At 39.2% G+C, this 23,790-nt stretch overlaps 1 protein-coding gene across 16 annotated transcripts in view; it reads right to left on the reverse strand.

Moving 5' to 3' along the window:
• The window catches only part of SPATA17 (spermatogenesis associated 17), a 307,877-nt gene that overhangs the window by 216,390 nt on the left and 67,697 nt on the right, over positions 1 to 23,790 (reverse strand). The gene's annotated exons all lie outside the window — the stretch shown is intronic.

Raw genomic sequence — 23,790 nt, forward strand, 5'->3', positions numbered from 1 at the left:
GAGAAGAGGGCGGCAGAGGATGAGATGGTTAAATAGCATCACTGACTCAGTGGGCATGAATTTGAACAAACTTTTGGAGATGGTGAAGGACAGGGAAGCGTGCTGTGCTGCAATCCACAGGGTCACAAAGAGATGGACACGACTTAGCGATTGAACACACACAACACTATTTTCCCTTTTCATTGATCAGAACTTACGAAGGAGATGAGAGTTGATGGCAAAACCAGACTGGAGGAGAAAGGGGAAAAGTAGCCCGAGAGCTGCTGAATAAAGTAAACCGAAGAAAGAAAAGACAGCCCAAGAGTGATGGAACTTCACCCTAATCTTGATTCATGGCATCAATTTCCACAGGAGGTCAGAAGACTTGGGAGGGCAGTGGCAAGAGCACCGCTGCCCACAGCTCCAGCTCACTCTCCGCCCCTCGTTAGATAGGTGAGTGAATGAATAAGAAACAAACCATTAATATGTAACTTAAGTAACTTAAGAATTTGAGATCCAATTACAGTAATCAGTAAGGTATAAAATTACTAGGTCAAAATATGTGGGTTTTAGTCACTAAGTCATGTCCGACTCTTTGCTACCCCGTGGACTAGAGCCCACCAGGCTTTTCTGCTCATGGGATTTCCCAAGCCAGAATACTGGAGTGGGTTGCCATTCCCATCTCCAGGGGATCTTCCTAACTCAGGGATACAACCCAGGTCTCCTGCATTGCAGGCATATTCTTTACCAACTGAGCCAAATATATTGCTTTCATATATGTAAAAAAGAAATACTTAGAAAAAGAAAGAAAATATGCCATTAGCAAATACAACAGAAAAATATGAAATTCTTAGAAATAAAATTAGCAAGAACTATGTAGCCTCTGTATAACAAAATTTTATTAATAGGCTTTTTAAAAAAAATCCACACAAATGAAGAATCCCTCATTTTTTGGTAGGAAAACTCAAATTATAAAAATATTTTTCCTTACACTACTTAAAAAATAGTTTCCCCTATACTACTTACATTTTCCCTATACTACTTAAACCCATTTAAGATCCTAATTTGATATTTTTGAAACATGCCAACACTATTCACTATTCAGTTGGATAAAAATTAATCAAAAATAGCCACAACTGAAAAATAAAAGTAATTTATACCTACTTAAGCCATGTAATTCTTTACAGGATTACAAAGAGAGACAGAAATCAGGTGGCACTGATAGTCAAGAAATAAGCCTGAGTACATGTGAGGACTTTTAATACCTTTTAAGATGCACTTAAGAGTGAGAGATAAGTGAATTATTGAATAAATGCTACTGGAATAACTGGTTAGTCATTAAAAAAAAATCTTAAGCTGGATTTCAAACTGCTTATATCAAGTAGATTCCATACGGATTCAACATTAAGAGAGACAAAAGAAACCCAAAAATATCGAAAGAAATATGAGTAACTACTTTTAAAGTCATGCAAATTAGAAATTAAAAATGAAATTATTGAAAAAAGCAACCAGAAAGAATTAAAAGCTGGCATGTTTCAAAATCTCCATAAATATGGAAAGATCACAGCAAACAAGGTTAGATAATTGCATCACTAATGACAAAGAGTTTGTTTCCCTGGCATTCACAGGGATTTTTCATATCCATATGAATAATAACAATAATAAAATGAAATAGGCAAATGGAACAAATATAAATAGGTAAGTCACCAAAGAATTCAAATGGCCAATATATATTCAAATTCCTAAAAGTAAAAAAAGTCAGATAAAATTTAGATAGAATTGTTCACTTTATTCGGAGAAGGCAATGGCATCCCACTCCAGTACTCTTGCCTGGAAAATCCCATGGACGGAGGAGCCTGGTAGGTTACAGTCCATGGGGTCGCTAAGAGTCAGACACGACAGAGCGACTTCACTTTCACTTTTCCCTTTCATGCACTGGAGAAGGAAATGGCAACCCACTCTAGTATTCTTGCCTGGAGAATCCCAGGGACGGTGGAGCCTGGTGGGCTGCCGTCTATGGGGTCGCACAGAGTCGGACACGACTGAAGCGACTTAGCAGCAGCAGTTCACTTTTTTAAATTAGCAGTGATTAATTAAAAAAAGTTAACCTCCAGTACTGGCAAAAGAAACAGAAACTTCTACATACTGTTTTAGAAGTATAAATTGATACTTTTTGCATGGAGAATTAGCTAATATGCATCAAACTATAAAATGTTTAAAATTACATAGAGTCCCACTTACAGAACTATATAGAAAAAAAAAGATAACAGTACAAATGCACCAAAAACCTATGTAGAGGAATGTTCTATTAAATGGCCACCAATAAGGAAAAAATTTTCCTAAAAATGTTATGGTAAAATACCATATACATATACACACACTATACACGTTCAAAATTTTGACACAAATTTGTATCTATCGACATCGATGCTACTTGTTGTAGTGAGGGGATATTACCCACCCACCTTGTTTTCTTCACAGGAGAGATGTTTAATCTGATTAGAGGATAGCCCAGCCTGCCGGAAAAGCAGGTCCCACCTTAGAATGAGGAAAAGATGAGCTGGAGGAAGACTGGAAGAAAGGCGAGTGACAAGTCTGTCCCTTCCAACCTAACGGGCTGGGGACAGAAGGGACTGTAGGAGAAGGGTCAGAACCGAGTGACCCATGCCTGACCTCTGAACTCCAGGTCAAGGTCTTGGAGGCAGAGAAGAAGGTTTGGCAGATTGAGCAGGATGCCAAAGACAAGTGTAGTTTTCCTGCCTCCTGTTTGGGATCCTGGAAGGATCTCCATTGTGCAAGGCAGCCCAAGAAAATAAGGGGCAGCTCCAGGCCAGGAAAGGGGATCAAATAGTGTGGTCAGGTAGGAAGGGTTTGCTTAGCTCTGGGGCAAGTCTTCCTTGGCTCCTATATTATGTTTAGCAGTCCCCAACCTTTTTGGTACCAGGGCCTCATTTCATGGAAGACAACTTTTCCATGGACTGGGGGAGGGAAGGAATGGTTTAGGGATAATTCAAGTGTATAACATTTATCGTGCAGTTTATTTCTACTATTACATCAGCTCCACCTCAGATCTTCAAGCATTAGATCCCAGAGGCTGGGGACCTCTGCAAGGATAAGGAAGTTCATACATATACTTTTAGGGACAAGAAAGATCTACACTGAGAGCCAGGGGTCAAGTCATAAGGACCATAATGGCAAAAATACAAACAACCTTGAATCAGAGTCTGCAGGGTAGCTACCCTTGGCCAAGGTGTCATTTGAAGCCAATGGAAGATCTCAGAGAGATTGATAGAAAGAGATGATGCAGGGTCAGGTCAGCTAAGCAAAACCACCAGAAGTAAATCAAGCTGTGATTGGTTACATCAAATTGCAGGTTTTAGTTGCACATACCAGCAGAATGGGCTTCCTTGGTGGCTCAGACCATAAAGAATCTGCCTGCAATGCAGGAGACCTAGGTTCCATCTCTGGGTCGGGAGGATCCCCTGGAGAAGGGAATGGTTACCTAGCCTAGTATTCTTGCCTGGAAAAGCCCGTGGACTGAGGAGCCTGGCGGATTATAATCCATGGGGTCACAGAGTCAGACACGACTGAGAGAGTAACACTCACTTTTCTTCACCAGCAGAACACCTAGCAACAAGACAGATAACCACAGAGCTTCAGACACCCACCACTGCTACCTAAAGATAAGTCAGGTAGGGCCACAAGGTAATACAAGTCCCTTATACACCCATAAAACATGTTGGAGAGGATGAGGAGGAACTCAAGAAATTATGAAAAACTGACATCTTAAAAGATTTTTTACACTATTGGGCCAAATGGGACTTTCAGTTTCTTGCTCTCACCTATCCAAATGCTGGGGCATCCCCGATAACTCAGGGGTAAAGAATCCACCTGCAATGCAGGAGATTCAGGTTAGATCCCTGGGTCGGGAAGAGCCACTGGAGAAGGAAATGGCCATCCACTCCAGTAATCTTGCCTGGGAAATCCCATGAACAGAGGAGCCTGGCAGGCTACAGTCCATGGGGTCGCAAAGAGTCTGACATGACTGAAGCAACTGAGCATGCACACAATCCAAATGCTAGAAGGATGAAATGGAGTTGAAAAATTCATAGACAATATTAAAGTTAAAGGAATAAAAAGTTGTTACATATTATGATATAGTTGAGTATGATTTCATTTAAAATAAAAACAATGGCTAAACTCACAATTCACAGCATATTTTATAGATGAATTTTGTAAATCAAAATATATATCTTTTTAGTAACATTTATACACTTACATAGACTCAGTGAATATCACTAAGAATATTCTTTTATAACATGCAAATTATAAATACATATATATTTACTTATGTTGAGGTATGATCATCATAGTCTTTTTCTATCACTGGTAAGATGGCTGTTGCCACCTCAGTCATTCTGTGCACATTCCAAAGAAAAGGAAAAAAAAAATGGGAGGAGAATTAGCTTAGCTCATGGGAAGAACTAAGTCACCTTGCCACGCTTAGCTGAAAGTTTTAGAAAACCTAAATAATAACAGAAGTTGCCAATGTTGGACTGCAAGGGTTAAAATGATCAAATCTATGGAATTTTCCATAGATCACCTCATTGCAAAGTCAACATTTGTGTCCATTATCAATTTTTTGCCTCTCAGCTTGAAATCTATCGTTCTTTGCTTGATTTGTAAAATTGGCTCTTTGGATCCATAAGCATTTTCCTTTTGCTGGCTAGCACACCATTAGCCTGAAAATAGAGGGTACTGGAGGGCTGCTTCAAGGCATAGCAAAGGCAGGAGTTTCTCTTCCAGGTTCCACTACACCTGCTTCATTGCCTCCCTGGCATGGCTGCCAGCACCATGCAGGGTATCCAGTGATGTCCCACGTCTAGTGGGCTTTAGCTTATCTACCCCTGTCCATGAGCAAAGCAATGGGCAGTGTTCTGCTCATCTGGGGCTGGCCCACCAAATACAAACCAGCTCTGGTCTGTGACATCTCAGTTCAGAGGCTTAGTTGTGCCCAATACTTTGCAACGTCATGGACTGCACTATGCCAGACTTCCCTGTCCATCAGCAACTCTTGGAGCTTACTCAAACTCATGTCCATTGAGTCGGTGATGCCGACCAACCATTTCATCCTCTGCCATCCCCTTCTCCTCCCGCCTTTAATAATTCCCAGTATCAGGGTCTTTTCAAATGAGTCAGTTCTTCGCATCAGGTGGCCAAAGTACTGGAGTTTCAGCTTCAGCATCAGTCCTTCCAATGAATATTCAGGATTGATTTCCTTTAGGATGGACTGGTTGGATCTCCTTGCAGTCCAAGGGACTCTCAAGAGTCTTCTCCAACACTATAGTTCAAAAGCATCAATTCTTCAGCACTCAGCTTTCTTTATGGTCCAACTCTCACATCCATACATGAGTACTGGAAAAACCAAAGTTTTGACGAGATGGACCTTTGTTGGCAAAGTAATGTCTCTGCTTTTTAATATGCTGTCTAGGTTGGTCATAACTTTTCTTCCAAAGAACAAGCGTCTTTCAATTTCATGGCTGCAGTCACCATCTGCAGTGATTTTAGAGCCCCCCAAAATAAAGTCTGTCACTATTTCCATTGTTTCCCCATCTATTTGCCATGAAGTGATGGGACCAGATGCCATGATCTTAGTTTTCTGAATGTTGAGTTTTAAGCCAATTTTTTCACTCTCCTCTTTCACTTGCATCAAGAGGCTCTTTAGTTCTTTGCTTTCTGCCATAAGGGTGGTGTCATCTGCATATCTGAGGCTACTGATATTTCTCCCGGCAATCTTGATTCCAGCTTGTGCTTCATCCAGTACAGCATTTCTCATGATGTACTCTGTATATAAGTTAAATAAGCTGGGTGACAATACACAGCCTTGAGGTACTCCTTTCCTGATTTGGAACCAGTCTGTTGTTCCATATCCAGTTCTAACCGTTGCTTCTTGACCTGCATACGTAGGTTTCTCAGGAGGTAGGTCAGGTGGTCTGGTATTCCTATCTCTTGAAGAATTTTCCACAGTTTGTTGTGATCCACACAGTCATCCACACTGCTTTGGGGAAGTCAATAATGCAGAAGTAGATGTTTTTCTGGAACTCTCTCGCTTTTTCGATGACATCTCAGAAAACTCCACAATTGAGTGGGCTGCTGCCTCATCCTCTCCAATGAAGTCTGAATCTCATCATTAATTGGGGAGGGTGGCTTTTCCAGAAACATTCCTTCTTACAGTACCCTTCTTTAAGCCTAGAGATGGCAACTTTTCTCAGTATTTACTATTTTTGTTGTCTTTAGAGTGCTCTTTTACCCTGTTAAAGTTACTCGTCTTTTATCAGTTATTAAGTCTTAATATTAAAAGTACCCATTTACAATACACCCAGCACTCAACAGTGGAGGAGGAAAGGAATAAACTGAACAGAAACTCCCATTAGGGAAAAAGGAGAAAGATAGCAGTTACTGATCCATAGCAAATATCATATATGCTATACAGCTTCGGTTTGAGGGGTGGATTCTTGAGGAGACAAACAGTGTTCCTGGCCCAGCATCTTCCATGACCACAAATGAGATGGGCCTTGGACAGGATGACCATTCTACGCAAGTTCAGGCCTTATGATTACCTGAGGGTAGCTATGCTGCAGCTGGCCAGGCTGAGATTTCGCTAGCAACAAATAATCTTGACAACAGAGTAGGCTTTGGGTTTTTTGCTTCTGGTCATTTCCACGCACAAGTAACCACAACCAAGGATCTTATCTATACATAGTTTTCAAGCCCAGGGACTTATAGTCTTAGATACTGGCTTCTATGGACACACACTCTATCAGCAGCCAGTATGTCCATTCACACAAGACAACACATTTGGGTGGGAAGATGGCAGTTGGCTAATCTGCCAAATTTTTCTAGCTTTGGTTTCATTCTTTAAAGGTTTGGTTTGGCTGGTTTAGTCTGATTCTGGCAATTTTGACACACTAATACTTTGTGACTGTTTCCTTTTTTTTTTTTCCCTTATTTCTCTCTCATGGTGTCTTGTTTTTCCCTGGTACTTTCACCGTGCATTGCATTCAAAAAAATGGTTTGTAAGAATAATTTTAGGCCTAGAATTATGGCATCTTCTCTCCAAGAGGCTTTTCACATGCTTTTGTCTTGGGTCACTTTAGTCTAGGAGCTCCTAAGTTCAAATACAAGACTTGAGGTTCCTTGAATCACTCAGATAAATGGCAGTTTGACCTCCAATCTCTATTAGATTAGCTTATTTCCATTGTTACTTACTTACTTTAAGGTTATGGCTTTTGGGGATTCTGGATAAAAGAATAGGGGGAAGTTAATCCGAATTCCTACACTGAGTGGCCCTGACTTAGAATTTGGTTTCCTCCTGACCCTGCAAGGCTGCCCAAAGATTGTTCTTTCAAATAGGGAGGTGCCTTTAAGGCAAGAGCATCTCTGAGTATAGACTTACCTCTCATCTTCTCCTATTTTTGGCCAGTCAGTTATTTTCTATGTTAATAGTTCTTTGATGCTTACATATCATCATGAGGATGGTTGGTCTGAATTATCAGCCATTATCAGACAAAACGACATCCTCAATCTGATCTTTGCCTTGAGCTCACATACTTGCCAAGCCTTAGATTTGTCTCCAGCTATGCCCCTAAACTTCATGTTGCACTCAGTTGCATCTGACTTGCAATCCCATGGACTGTAGCCTGCCGGTCTCCTCTGTCCATTGGATTCTTCAGGCAAGAATACTGGAGTTGATTGCTAGCTCCTCCTCCAGGGGATCATCCTGACCCAGTGATCAAACATGCATCTCCTGTGTCTCCTGCATTGGCAGGCAGGTTCTTTACCACTGAGGCACTTGTGAAGCCCTTAAACTTCACAGTCACTGCCTATAAACATTTCAGTTTGAGATATAGAAGCAGCTGGATTTTTCAGTACCACAAAGTTCCAAATGATAAAACTCTCATTAAATATACACTGTGCACAAAGAGCACTTTCCTTAGCAAAGCAGTATTACCTTCTATCTCTGCTTACAGGCTGCCTGCTGACTACTAGTCCAAGTTCACCTTTTTTTTTTTTGCTTTTCATATGAATTTGCCGAAAGAGGCTAAGAGCAGGTAGCAGACACCAATATTCTGACATGTATCTACTATTTCAGCTAGCGTCAAAGACTCGATTGTTAATAATCTATAGCAGGGGTCCCCAATCCCCAGGCCATGGAATGGTACAGGTCCATGGCCTGTTAGCAACCAGGCTGCACAGCAGGAGGTGAGCGGCAGGCAAATGAGAGAAGCTTCATCTGTATTTATAGTCGCTTCCCATCACTTGCATTACTGCCTGAGCTCTGTGTTCCGTCAAATCAGTGGCCGCATTAGATTCTCATAGAAGCACGACTGTGAACTGTACATGGGAGGGATCTAGGTGGCGCGTTCCTTGTGAGAATCTACTGCCTGATGATCCGAGGTGGAGCTGAGGTGGTGATGCTAGCACTGGGGGGCGGCTGCCACTATCTCCCATTATCCTCAGATGGGACTGTCTAGTTGCAAGAAAACAAGTTCAGGGCTCCCACTGATTCTGCATTATGGTGAGTTGTATAATTGTTTCATTATATGTCACAACGTAATAATAATAGAAATAGAGTGCACAATAAATGTAATGCACTTGAATCATCCCCAAACCATCCACACCTAACTGGTCCACGGAAAAACTGTCTTCAACAAAACCAGTCCCTGGTGCCAAAAAAGGTTGGGGACCACTGATCTATCACACACAGTTGATTAGATGGGTTCTGAAAAAATACTTTACTCTATATAATAATGGTTTCTAATCTTACACTCAATTACCTCCAATAGTCAAATTCCCATTTTAACTGGTTACTTTTAACACTTCACTTCATTGGTCATGACAGAGTCACATGGTACCTCCACTGCAAGAAAGTCTAAGAAAGTAAGTTTTTAGTCTTTTAGTCTCAAGAGGAGGAAAGGTGGTTTATAAGAAGTTTGGAATACGTTTTAAGTGAACCTAGTTCTGCTATATAGCACAGTTGAAATATAACTGAAATAACTTGTAATAATTCAAAAGAACAAAGAGGCAATATGTTTTGACTAGGGATTTTGGGACTGACATGTACACACTGCTATATTTAAAACAGACGACCAACAAGGACTTACTATATAGCACACAGAACTCTGTTCAATACTCTGTAATAATATAAATAGGAAAAGAATTTGAAAAAGAACAGACATGTATATATACATAACAGAATCACTTTACTTTATACCTGAAACTAACACAACATTGTTAATCAATTCTATCCCAATAAAAAATTAAAACATTTTTTTAAAAGAGTTAAAGAAAGAAAAAGAAAACTGAGTTCAAATCTCCAGATCCACAATACTTAGGCATATGAACTTATCCAACCTACTGAAACCCTGAGTTTTAGTGTTTCACCTTTAAAATAGAGTAGTTCAGCTTACTTCAGTTCAGTCACTCAGTCATGTCCGACTCTTTGCGACCCCATGGACTGCAGCATGCCAGGTTTCCCTGTCTGTCACCAACTCCCAGAGCTTACTCAAACTCATGTCCATCACCATCTCATCCTGTTGTCCCCTTCTCTTCCTGTCTTCAATATTTCCCAGCATCAGGGTCTTTTCAAATGAGTCAGTTCTTCGCATCAGGTGGCCAAAGTATTGGAGTTTCTGCTTCAATATCAGTCCTTCCGATGAATATTCAGGACTAATTTACTTTAGGATGGACTGGTTGGATCTCCTTGCAGTCCAAGGGACTCTCAGGAGTCTTCTCTAACACCACAGTTCAAAAGCATCAGTTTTCAGTGCTCAGCTTTCTTTATGGTCCAACTCTCACATCCATATATGAGTAGTATACATCCCCAAAGGGGATCTGTGTGGACAAATAACATATAAGACACCACAGACATAATAGATGCTTAGTTGGCTTCCCTGGTGGCTCAGTGGTAAAGAATTCCCTGCCAAGCAGGAGAGCTGGGTTTGATCCCTGGGTCAGGAAGATGCCTTGGAAAAGGAAATGGCAACCCACTCCAGTATTCTTGCTGGGAAATCCCATGGACAGAGGAGCCTAGTGGGCTATAGTCCACAGGGTCACAAAAAAGTTGGACACAACTGAGCGACAGACTTTCACTTGCAAACATGATTTACTATGACTGCAGTCTATTTACTGAGCTGGTTATTGTTCACAAATTTGAAATTTGTAAAATTCAAAATTTTTCCATATAAAATTTTAGCGTGTTACTTAATTATGACTTTTCCTATTACTACATACAAATCTTATTGCTAGTTACTAAATACACGTAGATATGATATACCAACAGCCAGAAATTTTTGATGAATCTTATAAAGTATTTCTTTCATTTATGTTTGCAACATTTAAGCAGCTACTCGGTTATAATGACTTTTGTCTACACTGTACATGTGTCTAAGGAGGAAGTTGTTATTATTAAGCATGTATGGAATATTGATAGAGTAGACAGACTCCAGATTCTTAGTGTGTTCATTAGTATTTTCCCCACTTAATATTAATTCTGACTTTCTAATAAAGTTGATGAAAGTTCTGGAGAATCCATATGTGACAGCAAAAGTAGGGCAAATACCAACACTACCTTAACTGATATTTTCACTCTAGGAGTTCTGGCTTTGGTTTTGGGGGCCTGCACTTGTTATTGGTCTGAAAGGACATACTGATTTTCTTCGTGTTTGTATTTCTTTGTTAATTAAAGCACAATTGGAAATGTGCTGCCCAACTAGTATTAAAAAACCTTCAACTCCAAGGAAGTAGAAATCTAGTACTGTGCTTCCCTGATGCAGAATGTTAAGCAATCTCAATGTTCTTCAGTTTTGTCATTAGCATAATGCATTTGTAGACTCTTCATGATTTGCTGCCGGAGTCAGATCACTTAAAGACAATCAGGGTGGCCATACTGAGGTTTACAGATAACCATTATAAGGATGAGAATCTATGTTCAAATCTTCTGAATTCAGTTTCCTAAACACTAGATGCATACTTATAAAAATCACTCAAGGTTTTGTTTTTTGGCTTTATCCTTGAAAACAAATGCAAATCAGCAGATTACAAGGATAATATTTAACACAAATATTGATATAAATATTATGAAACAGCAGGCTGTTAGTTCTGGATTGTGACTGTCATCATTGGGAACAAACACTGACAGTTTAACAGGAAATATAAAGAGAGAGAGGGACTGTCAATTTTAAGATATAAGAGAATTTCCTAGAGTTCATCTGGAAATTGTTCATACAAAAAGAATAGGAAAGGACCAAGGACAGAAAATCAGAGTAAACTGAGTTAAGCATATGGCTGTATGGATTCCAGAATAACCAAGGGGACCAAGAAAACAGGCCAGTTCATGTCGATATGGAAGAGCTGCTTAGGGACCTTGGAAGCTCTGGAGGGTGTTCTCATCAATGTCTTGTTTCATCAGCCCCACCCAGATCAGAAAAAGGCATTTAATAGCCTTGGACTTCTCCAATCTAGCATTTTGGCAAGTATATCAATGAATATAAGAATCTTAAATATAATATTAAAATTGGAATAATGGTCATATTAATGATAAATACATTAGTCATTCTCCAATACTAGTGATCTGTGGGGGTGTTACCACTCTGAGATAACCTTTTCTAGCTCTGGGAATATAAAACCACCTTTATGCTTCAGGAATATACAAGGTATTTCAAAAGTATCTTTCAGCATTACAAATATTTTTTAAAATTTCATGATAGTTAGGTTTCACAGAAGGCAATGGCACCCCACTCCAGTACTCTTGCCTGGAAAATCCCATGGACAGAGGAGCCTGGTAGGCTACAGTCCATGGGGTCGCTAAGAGTCGGACGGCTGAGCGACTTCACTTTCACTTTTCCCTTTCATGCACTGGAGAAGGAAACGGCAACTCACTCCAGTATTCTTGCCTGGAGAATCCCAGGGACGGGGGAGCCTGGCGGGCTGCCATCTATGGGGTCGCACAGAGTCGGACACGACTGAAGCTACTTAGCAGCAGCAGCAGCAGCAGAAGCAGCAGATTTAGAGCACTATTAACTATTTGATAAATTAAGGATTTAAAATACATAACCATAGTATAATGTGTGTATACAAAATCTTTATTTATACCTATTATTATATCTGTCTTAGTCATGGTAAATGATACTTTAATACAATATAATTTCCTACGAATTCCTTATGCTATAGATTAGTCGTATTTATATTTTCCTAGCATTTTTATGGAATTAAAAGTGCTTTGAGTTTTGTGGCAAATATATAGATTTGCTTCCTTCCAAACATATTTATTATCATATGAAGCAAATGATCTCGGATTTAAAAGGAGACTGGGAATCTTCTAGCTTGTCATCAAATGTAGAGATTTTTTCCTACACAAATGTGTACCTGACACTTAAGATGAATCCTTCTGTTGGAATATTTTGTATCTCACAAGTCAGTAAGTCAGTCTATTATTGAGTAGTATCTAATTATTGGAAATATCTTTTTCATGTTGAATGCAAATCTACTCATTTTTATTTTTATATAATTTTTATTTATTTATTTACGGCTGCACTGGGTCTTCATTGTTGCACACAGGCTTTCTACTCGTTTTTCTTAAATTTTTCCCTTTTGATAAACATAGTATATGATGGTTCTTTAAAATTTGTAGGCTGACATTATGCCTTCTTTTAGGCTGCTGTTTTCCAGTCTCAGAACTCCAACTCTTTATGATTTCTATATCCCTTAAATTTCTGATTGTTTTCTGTTGGATGCAGATTTTTGGGTCAACATTCAACATAAACAGTGGTATCCAGAATTAAACACTATGCATCAAACATAGTCCAACTGAGAAACTTTTCTAAGATTTTTCTATAATTTTATTCATTTTGTGTATATTCAAATAGTATAATATACTGAAAAGAGCACCATTTATGAGGCCATAAGATCTAGAATTCCATCTCAGTTCTGCTACAATTTAGCAATTTAAACTTGGGCTACACATCCACAATGGTCATACAATTTTGTGTGTTTTTTTTTTTTTTAACATGGATGTGCAGAGAATGGTGGCATCCTGGTTTCAATCACTTAGGTCAGGGGTCCCCAACTCCCAGGCCATGGACTTACGGTAATGGTGAAGCTTCATCTGTTGCTTCCCATCACTTGCTCCCCATCGCTTGCATTACCACGTGAACCATCCTCCCCTCATCCCTTGCACCTCCATCCCTGGAAAAATTGTCTTCCCAGAAACTGGTCCCTGGTGCCAGAAAGGCTGGAGACCCCTGGCCTAGGTGGGGGGGTCAAAAGTGTGCTCTCTGAAGAAATGAGAAAAAAAGGCATAGGATTCAGAGTGGTCATTAGCAGGTGTCAAGTACAAGGCCATTCTTCTACAGTTCACTCAAATGTAGCTATAGCTTTGTCTCCCTCGATAGAGTATCAGAAGTTTCTTCTTTGGGGAAAGTAACTAGCCTAAAAGAACGACCTCCACACACTGGCATTTGGGCATCACCCCTCAATCCCACGCCACAGTGAAATGGGACAGCTTCCTTGTCCAATCACTTTAAAAGCAACTGAAGCCTGCCAATCAACAAGATCTGCACATGTATGTCCATAAACTGGCACTCCAGTTTCTCATGAACATGTGTAAACTAATAGGGGAAGATCGCCAATTGCATAAGGAAAGGCTTCAACATAAAAGAGAAGATGAAAATAACTAATTAAAAAAGAAACACCCTGGAGAAAATCAATAACACAGAGACTGAAGAAAAGTGAACCTCTGAACTTGAATTATTATCTGTGCTGATTATTTTTCACTGTCACACCTCCAATCCATTCTACATACTTCTGTGCCCTGCCCTGGGACCAAGCCCTGCACACTGTATCACTTTGGCAGGTTTCCAGATGGGTTAAGTTTTTTGTTTGTTTGTTTCTGGAGTTTCCTTTGGCTGCACCATGCAGCATGTGGAACTTCCCCAACCAAGGACTGAACCCTTGCCCCCTGAACTGAAAGCACAAAGTCTTAACCATTGAAAAACCAAGGAAGTCCTTCTAGATCGGTTTAGTCTAACAAAACACTAGTGTTCAGGAGGAAGAAGTTAGTGGTATTTCTTCCTCATTTCTCTGTCTTTTGGTGAGGAGAGACAATAGCTGAATTCCTGGCAATAACTGAATTCCTCTACAAGTAATAAAAAGGTCATGGCCAGGGGTAGGAGCTATAAACTTCTCCTTGGCTCTCACTATAACCATTAAAGCTACTTCTTCCTTTAATTCTTCCACCCTGGCAGTAGCAAAGTCTCACTGCAGTTGTACTCTGGAGTCTAAGACTTTTCTGAGCCTTCACCCTGTTCACATCTCTGCAAGTTCCCTCTTCTTTTAACAGTTTGAGAGATTTAATCTTGTTTTTGGTTTATTAGGGTATAGTTGCTTTACAATATTGGGTTAGTTTCTGCTGTACAATGAAATGAACGAGCTATATTTTTAACATTATGTGAGGAATAAATCCTGAGGTGAATTTTGCATCCTGCCAAGACCCAATGTGCCCCAGTATTTCAGAGAAACATGAAATATTTTATTAATAAAATAAGAACTGAGAAATATGAGATATTTTATTACTTAAAACGGAATGCTACAAAAAAGAAATGATCATAATAGTAGAAATATTTCATGAAAGTTAAAAAACTACTGCTAAAATATTCATCAAAATTTCATTAGAAGGGTAGGAAGGAAGTCTCTCACAAAAATAGGATGGGAGAGGTAGAGGCCCAGGGTGAAGGAGGGGACAGAGAAGTTTAAGAGACTCAGCACATAACTCTTATAGGTTCAACATCCAGCCAATAAGAACCACATGAAGAAAGAATAAAAGAAAATAGAAACATGGAAATAACCACAGAAACAAGTTAAGAAAAAACAAGTTAAAAAACATGCTGAAAAACTAATTTCTTTTGATGTATCACAAATTTATATTTAAAACAGACCTATTGCTATGCACTATTAGCAACCAACAAGTACACTGAAACATTAAAGCTGGGAAAATATATTATTTTTAGCTTGAATTTCAAAACAAGTCAGTTTCTGCACTTGAAGTTAATAATGTTTTATTAATGCTACCAATCTGTAACTCTGTTGCTAATTTTTAATTTCATTATATAATTTTCTCATTCATAACCTGGGGCAATTTTTGCATATACAGATAGATATTATAAAGAAACATGTCTACCAAATGCAAATTCAGCCTTAAATTAATCAATTCCATTTATCTTTGTGATAGGTCCACCTTGGTTATAAAAAGTATGTTCTTATATATGTACATGTATATTTATTTTTTTACTATTAACTATAAAATAGTTTAACTATTTATACTAATGAAAGAGCAGATGAAGTTAAGTCCAGTGTTGTCTGGTCTTGAATTGTGTAACACAATTCAAATGCAAAACATATTTTGATATAGACTATATTTTACTTATTTATTTTCTGTAAATGATTTTACCTTGTCCCAAAGCAGAGGAATGCATTTGAAATCCAGAAACTACACATTTTAATGCTTGCTGGTATAAGTAATTGGGCTATATCATAATTATTTTGATGCAATAGCAAAGTCTGAAATATAATCTTGAAAACGCATCACATAAAAATATTGCCCTAAGTAAATGTAAAGTAACTATTGTCCTAGGCAAATGCTGAAAATCAACATGCTGACTGAACAAATACCATATGCAAGTCACTGTATATGGAAAGTATCCTCTAAAGTGGTGTCCAACAATCCTCATTCTGGAATTCATCCCTTGTGCAGTCCTCCCCCTTGAGCATGGAATGAACCTAGTCTCTTGCTTTAAATGAACAGGAACACAGCAAAAGTGGTGAGAGGTCCCTTCTGACATTAGGTTACCAAAAGAACGTGGCTCTCATCTTGGCTATTTCTCCTGGTCTCTCGCTCTGAGGGAAGCCAGTTTCCCAGTTATAAGCTGTCCTATAGAGAGAGAGGTCCACAGAGTGAGAAAAAGAGGGATGTCAGTGGCCAGCAGGCACAGGAATTGAGGCCCATGTGAGTGAGCTTAGAAGTGGATCGTCCCCCAGTTGAACCTCCATGAGACCCCAGCTCTGGCTGATAATAAGAGGGTAACCTCATGAGAGCTGAGGCCTAGAGCTAAGTCCCTCTCAGATTCCTGATGGACAAAATGATGAGGTCATGAATGTGTACTGTTTTAAGTTGCTTTGGGAAGAATTTGTTGTGAAGGAAAAGGTAAAGTTCTGACTCCAATCATTTTCAATGAAAAATAGAATAAAGTTACAATCCCCCTCCAAATGTTGCATATTCTTCTGTGAAAAAGAAGAAAACTTTCTCTCAGCAAAATTAATATCCTAATTGGTGATTTTAAAACTTACCAGACTATTTAAATGTATTATGAACAAAGCAATTGAACGCACATGCCAAAACAGTTATAATCATGCCGACGCTCTTCTTAAAAAGGAAACTCACTCCAATCTTAGTTCAGTTCAGTTCAGTCGCTCAGTCGTGTCCGACTCTTTGCAACCCCATGAACTGAAGCATGCCAGGCCTCCCTGTCCGTCACCAACTCCCAGAGTCCACCCAAACCCATCTCCATCGAGTCGGTGATGCCATCCAACCATCTCATCCTCTATCGTCCCCTTCTCCTACCGCCCCCAATCCCACTCAGCATTAGGGTCTTTTCCAATGAGTCAACCCTTCGCATGAGGTGGCCAAAGTATTGGAGTTTCAGCTTCAACATCAGACCTTCCAATGAACACCCAGGATTGATCCGTTTTAGGATGGATTGATTGGATCTCCTTGCAGTCCAAGGGACTCTCAAGAGTCTTCTCCAACGCCACAGTTCAAAAGCATCAATTCTGCGGCGCTCAGCTTTCTTCACCGTCCAACTCTCACATCCATACATGACCACTGGAAAAACCATAGCCTTGACTAGACGGACTTTTGTTGGCAAAGTAATGTCTCTGCTTTTAAATATGCTATCTAGGTTGGCCATAAACTTCCTTCCAAGGAGTAAGCGTCTTTTAATTTCATGGCTGCAGTCACCATCAGCAGTGATTCTGGAGTCCCCAAAAATAAAGTCTGACACTGTTTCTACTGTTTCCCCATCTATCTACCACGAAGTGATGGGACCAGATGCCATGATCTTAGTTTTCTGAACTTTGAGCTTTAAGCCAACGTTTTCACTCTCCTCCTTCACCTTCATCAAGAGGCTCTTTAGTTCTTCTTCACTTTCTGCCATAAGGGTGGTGTCATCCTCATATCTGAGGTTATTGATATTTCTCCCGGCAATCTTGATTCCAGCTTGTGTTTCTTCCAGCCCAGCGTTTCTCATGATGTACTCTGCATAGAAGTTAAATAAGCAGGGTGACAATACACAACCTTGACGTACTCCTTTTCCTGTTTGGAACCAGTCTGTTGTTCCATGTCCAATTCTAACTGTTGCTTCCTGACCTGCATACAGGTTTCTCAAGAGACAGGTCAGATGGTCTGGTATTCCCATCTCTTTCAGAATTTTCCACAGTTTATTGTGATCCACACAGTCAAAGGCTTTGGCATAGTCAATAAAGCAGAAATAGATGTTTTTCTGGAACTCTCTTGCTTTTTCGATGATCCAGCGGATATTGGCAATTTGATCTCTGGTTCCTCTGCCTTTTCTAAAACCAGCTTGAACATCTGGAAGTTCACGGTTCACGTATTGCTAAAGCCTGGCTTGGAGAATTTTGAGCATTACTTTACTAGCATGTGAGATGAGTGCAATTGTGCAGTAGTTTGAGCATTCTTTGGCATTGCCTTTCTTTGGGATTGGAACGAAGACTGACCTTTTCCAGTCCTGTGGCCACTGCTGAGTTTTCCAAATTTGCTGGCATATCGAGTGCAGCATTTTCACAGCATCACCTTTGAGGATTTGAAATAGCTCAACTGGAATTCCATCACCTCCACTAGCTTTGTCCGTAGTGATGCTTTCTAAGGCCCACTTGACTTCACATTCCAGGATGTCTGGCTCTAGGTGAGTGATCACACCATCGTGATTATCTGGGTCGTGAAGATCTTTTTTGTACAGTTCTTCTGTGTATTCTTGTCTCCTCTTCTTAATATCTTCTGCTTCTGTTAGGTCCATACCATTTCTGTCCTTTATCGAGCCTATCTTTGCATGAAATGTTCCTTTGGTATCTCCAATTTTCTTGAAGAGATCTCTAGTCTTTCCCAATCTGTTGTTTTCCTCTATTTCTTTGCAGTGATCGCTGAGGAAGGCTTATCTCTCCTTGCTATTCTTTGGAACTCTGCATTCAGATGGGAATATCTTTCCTTTTCTCCTTTGCTTTTCGCTTCTCTTCTCTTCCCAGCTATCTGTAAGGCCTCCTCAGACAGCCATTTTGCTTTTTTGCATTTCTTTTCCATGGGGATTTTCTTGATCCCTGTCTCCTGTACAATGTCACGAACCTCTGTCCATAGTTCATCAGGCACTCTGTCTTTCAGGTCTAGTCCCTTAAATCTATTTGTCACTTCCACTGTATACTCATAAGGGATTTGATCCATTTCAGGTATGAATGGACTAGTGGTTTTCCCTACTTTCTTCAATTTAAGTCTGAATTTGGCAATAAGCAGTTCATGATCTGAGCCACAGTCTTAAATGTTGCCTAAAATGCCCTGGTGTGGTATGGTCCCTTCTATATTTATCCCTACCCAATTCTTCCATCATGCTCCATGCACCAACATCAGTCAAATGTCATGTATTAATATCCTAATTTCTACACAAATTTCAGGGCTTAGGTCCACAGTCTCTGAGAAGCAACCTGAATCTCTAGCTTCCACTCCACTGGTGTAGTGACCTACACCAATGACTTCTGCTGTGGTTGTTCCTCTATTCTACACAGTGCCAAATTTTTACTGCATTTATAAAATTATTGATGTAACAGAAAGGAAAATATATTGTGATTGTCAATAAAAAGTTAACTATATATTTTCAACTTTGAGATAGTAGAGTAAAATTATCTCTACTCACTTTCCTCTTAAACTGCTATAAAATAAGAAAGGCAATAAGAAATACAAAATATAATTCTATCATCAATAAAATCAGGTAACACTTATAATAATACATATATATGAAGAAGTGCCACCAAGAATAGTGAAAATTCATCTAGGATTGGAAATATCATAGAGATAAGATACGTAAAGATGCAGACATCTGACAGATGTGCCAGGTGCAAAATTCTTAAGACTAGGTGGCATATCCTGATGAGAAAAATAGCACTGCCCACCTTACTCAAAAGAACAAGACTGTGGAGCAAAATTTGGCTATGGCTAATTCCATGAACTATAGCAGAGACAAGCAGAGGAGGTAGGACTAAGTGATGAGATGCACAGTAATGCCATCTATGCCACAGATCTCTAAGAAAGGAGAGTCTAAAAGCAATCAGCAGTCCTATAACTGCCAATCACGGTCAACTTGAAATGAACAAAAAAGCTAAGCCAGTTCACATACACAGAGACACATATATATTATCATGTAGTATATATATCATGTATTGTGAGCCACAGGTCCCTTCCTAGAGCATGGCCTTGGCCCTTCCCCTACCCTATCTTTTTACAATACCCATAACAATGATGACAATCACAACAAGGAAACTATGAATATTCTATCAATAAGTACAAGAACAAAGAGGGGGAAAATGATTAGGAAATTAATCACTGATGAAAAATATACACCTGAAAAGCATGTGGCCTCTAAGGTAGAAATAGTGAGGGACAGAGAGATGGTGAGGGACAGAAAGGTCTGGTGTGCTGCAGTCCATGGTGTCGCAAAGAGTCAGGCACGACTTGGTAACTGAACAACAATAACTAAGGTAAAAATAAAATAAGTCAGTATTATGATACAGACTATGAAGTTAAACTAAATTGTCAGCATGGATGCACCAGACTCTCTAGTGACTAGAGACATTCTCTGTAAAATCAGGAACAAAACAAGGATAAATGGAAATACCTACTGAACAGAAGAAACAGGCCTTTCTAAAACTACCTTCCACATATTTGTCTCTTCAAGGATCTTCTCCCATTCAGGGATAGGACTTGTGTGAAACAAATAAGACTTGCTTCAAAAATACAACATTTAAGAATACACTTACAGGGTTGAGAAAGTGCAAGGTTGGCGCCTCATGACCTTGACAGTAAATGCCTCCTTAATCCTGGTGCCTTAAGAACCTCCCCCTTGCCTCATTCAGGCCCAGTCCTGCTCAAATTCTCCCTCTTGCATTTTCCACTAGCTCTTTCCCCCTGACAAGCTTAAGTCTGCCATTTACAGATAGCCAGCTCATCTCTAGAATCTGGATTTCTTAGATAGAAATTAAGGGGCATCCCTGGTGGCTCAGGCAGTCAAGAATCTACCTGCAATGCAGGAGACCTGGATTCAATCCTTGCATCGGGAAGATCCCTGGAGAAGGGAATGGCAACCCATTCCAGTATTCTTGTCTGGAGAATTCCATAGACAGAGGAGCCTGGCAGGCTACAGTCGATGGGGCTGTACAGAGTTGGACATGACTGAGTGACTAACACACACAGGAAGGAATTAAATATCAGTCCCTGTGGTTCACATGTTTCTGGGTCTTCCAACTTCTCTCATTAACTAAACCCTATTCCAAACTCCAAAGAAATCAATTTTACAAATTCCCCATACTTAATCTCCAAAGACCAGACCCTTTTTTTTTGTAAATAACATTTTTTATTTTATTTTATTTTTTAATAAATTTATTTATTTTAGTTGGGGGCTAATTACTTTACCATATTGTAGTAGTTTTTGCCATACATTGACATGAATCAGCCATGGGTTTACATGTGTTCCCCATCCTGAGCCCCACTCCCACCTCCCTCCCCATCCCATCCCTCTGGGTCATCCCATTGCCCCAGCCCTGAGTACTTGTCTCATGCATCGAACATGGAATGGTGTTGTTTCACATATGATAATATACATGTTTCATTGCTATTGTCCCAGAACATCCCACCCTCACCTTCTCCCTCAGAGTCCATAAGACTGTTCTATGCATCTGTGTCTCTTATTCTGTCTCGCATATAGGGCTATCGTTACCATTTTTCAAATTCCATATATATGCATTAGTATACTGTATTGGTGTTTTTCTTTCTGGCTTACTTCACTCTGTATAATGGGCTCCAGTTTCATCCATCTCAATAGAACTGATTCAAATGTGTGGGTTTTTTTAATGGCTGAGTAATATTCCATTGTGTATATGTACCACAGCTTCCTTATCCATTCGTCTGCTGATGGACATCTAGGTTGCTTCCATGTCCTGGCTATTGTAAACAGTGCCATGATGAACACTGGGGTACACGCGTCTCTTTCAATTCTGGTTTCCTCGGTGTGTGTGCCCAGCAGTGGGATTGCTGGGTCATATGGCAGTTCTATTCCCAGTTTTTTAAGGAATCTCCACACTGTTCTCCATAGTGGCTGTACTAGTTTGCATTCCCACCAACAGTGTAAGAGGGTTCCCTTTTCTCCACACCCTCTCCAGCATTTATGGCTTGTAGACTTTTGGATAGCAGCCATTCTGACTGGTGTGAAATGGTACCTCATTGTGGTTTTGATTTGCATTTCTCTAATAACGAGTGATGTTGAGCATCTTTTCATGTGTTTGTTAGCCATCTGTATGTCTTCTTTGGAGAAATGTCTGTTTAGTTCTTTGGCCCATTTTTTGATTGGGTCATTTATTTTTCTGGAATTGAGCTGCAGGAGTTGCTTGTATATTTTTGAGAATAATTGTTTGTCTGTTGCTTCGTTTGCTATTATTTTCTCCCATTCTGAAGGCTGTCTTTTCACCTTGCTTATAGTTTCCTTTGTTGTGCAAAAGCTTTTAATCTTAATTAAGTCCCATTTGTTTATTTTTGCTTTTATTTCCAATATTCTGGGAGGTGGGTCATGGAGGATCCTGCTGTGATTTATGTCGGAGAGTCTTTTGCCTATGTTTTCCTCTAGGAGTTTTATAGTTTCTGGTCTTACGTTTAGGTCTTTAATCCATTTTGAGTTTATTTTTGTGTATGGTATTAGGAAGTGTTCTAGTTTCATTCTTTTATAGGTGGTTGACCAGTTTTCCCAGCACCACTTGTTAAAGAGATTGTCTTTTCTCCATTGTATATTCTTGCCTCCTTTGTTGAAGATAAGGTGTCCATAGGTGTGTGGGTTTATCTCTGGGCTTTCTATTTTGTTCCATTAATCTATATTTCTATCTTTGTGCCAGTACCATACTGTCTTGATGACTGTGGCTTTGTAGTAGAGCCTGAAGTCAGGCAGGTTGATTTCTCCAGTTCCATTCTTCTTCCTCAAGATTGCTTTGGCTATTCGAGGTTTCTTATATTTCCATACAAATTGTGAGATGATTTGTTCTAGTTCTGTGAAAAATACCATTGGTAGCTTGATAGGGATTGCATTGAATCTATAGATTGCTTTGGGTAGTATACTCATTTTCACTATATTAATTCTTCCAACCCATGAACACGGTATATTTCTCCATCTGTTTGTGTCCTCTTTGATTTCTTTCATCAGTGTTTTATAGTTTTCTATATATAAGTCTTTTGTTTCTTTAGGTAGATATATTCCTAAGTATTTTATTCTTTTTGTTGCAATGGTGAATGGTATTGTTTCCTTAATTTCTCTTTCTGTTTTCTCATTATTGGAGTATAGAAATGCAAGGGATTTCTGTGTGTTAATTTTATATCCTGCAACTTTACTATATTCATTGATTAACTTTAGTAATTTTCTAGTAGAGTCTTTAGGGTTTTCTATGTAGAGGATCATATCATCTGCAAACAGTGAGAGTTTTACTTCTTCTTTTCCTATCTGTATTCCTTTTATTTCTTTTTCTGCTCTGATTGCTGTGGCCAAAACTTCCAAAACTATGTTGAATAGTAGTGGTGAAAGTGGGCATCCTTGCCTTGTTCCTGACTTTAAGGGAAATGTTTTCAATTTTTCACCATTGAGGATAATGTTTGCTGTGGGTTTGTCATATATAGCTTTTATTATGTTGAGGTATGTTCCTTCTATTCATGCTTTCTGGAGGGTTTTTATCATAAACGGATGTTGAATTTTGTCAAAGGCTTTTTCTGCATCTATTGAGATAATCATATGCTTTTTATCTTTCAATGTGTTAATGTGGTGTATTACATTGATTGATTTGTGGATGTTAAAGAAATCTAGCATTCCTGGGATAAAGCCCACTTGGTCATGATGTATGATCTTTTTAATATGATGTTGGATTCTGTTTGCTAGAATTTTATTAAGGATTTTTGCATCTATGTTCATCAGTGATATTGGCCTGTAGTTTTCTTTTTTTGTGGCACCTTTTGACCAGACCGTTTTATACACACATACGGAAGAAAGTTAAAATTTGGGACAACAGTTTCCAGATTTTTCTTATGATATATACGATGGTAAGGTATCAGGCAACACCTTTGTCTTAACAACTTAATATTGACTGTTTTCTCTAGCTTAAAAAATATTAAGAGTAAAATGAGATAATGTGTGTGAAAACTGAAAGTAAAACTATTACATAAATGCCAACTATGATTCATCACTATTTCCTTTTTACCTAAATCTATTATAAATGTATGTCACTTCTAAGTTACTAGAATGGGGCAATATTATAAGAAGAGACTGGCTATTTTTGAAGAAATGTGAAAACTTACTACACAAAACTTTGGTAAAGCTGACTGAACAGTGTTACAATATCTTAAAATCTATAGAAGACATCGCCCTAAAGCCTAAATTCAGGTGTTTTCTA

This window comes from Giraffa tippelskirchi, chromosome 5 (assembly GCF_054371585.1).
Source record: "Giraffa tippelskirchi isolate mGirTip1 chromosome 5, T2T-mGirTip1v1.2.pri, whole genome shotgun sequence".
Classification (NCBI taxonomy): Eukaryota; Metazoa; Chordata; class Mammalia; order Artiodactyla; family Giraffidae; genus Giraffa; species Giraffa tippelskirchi.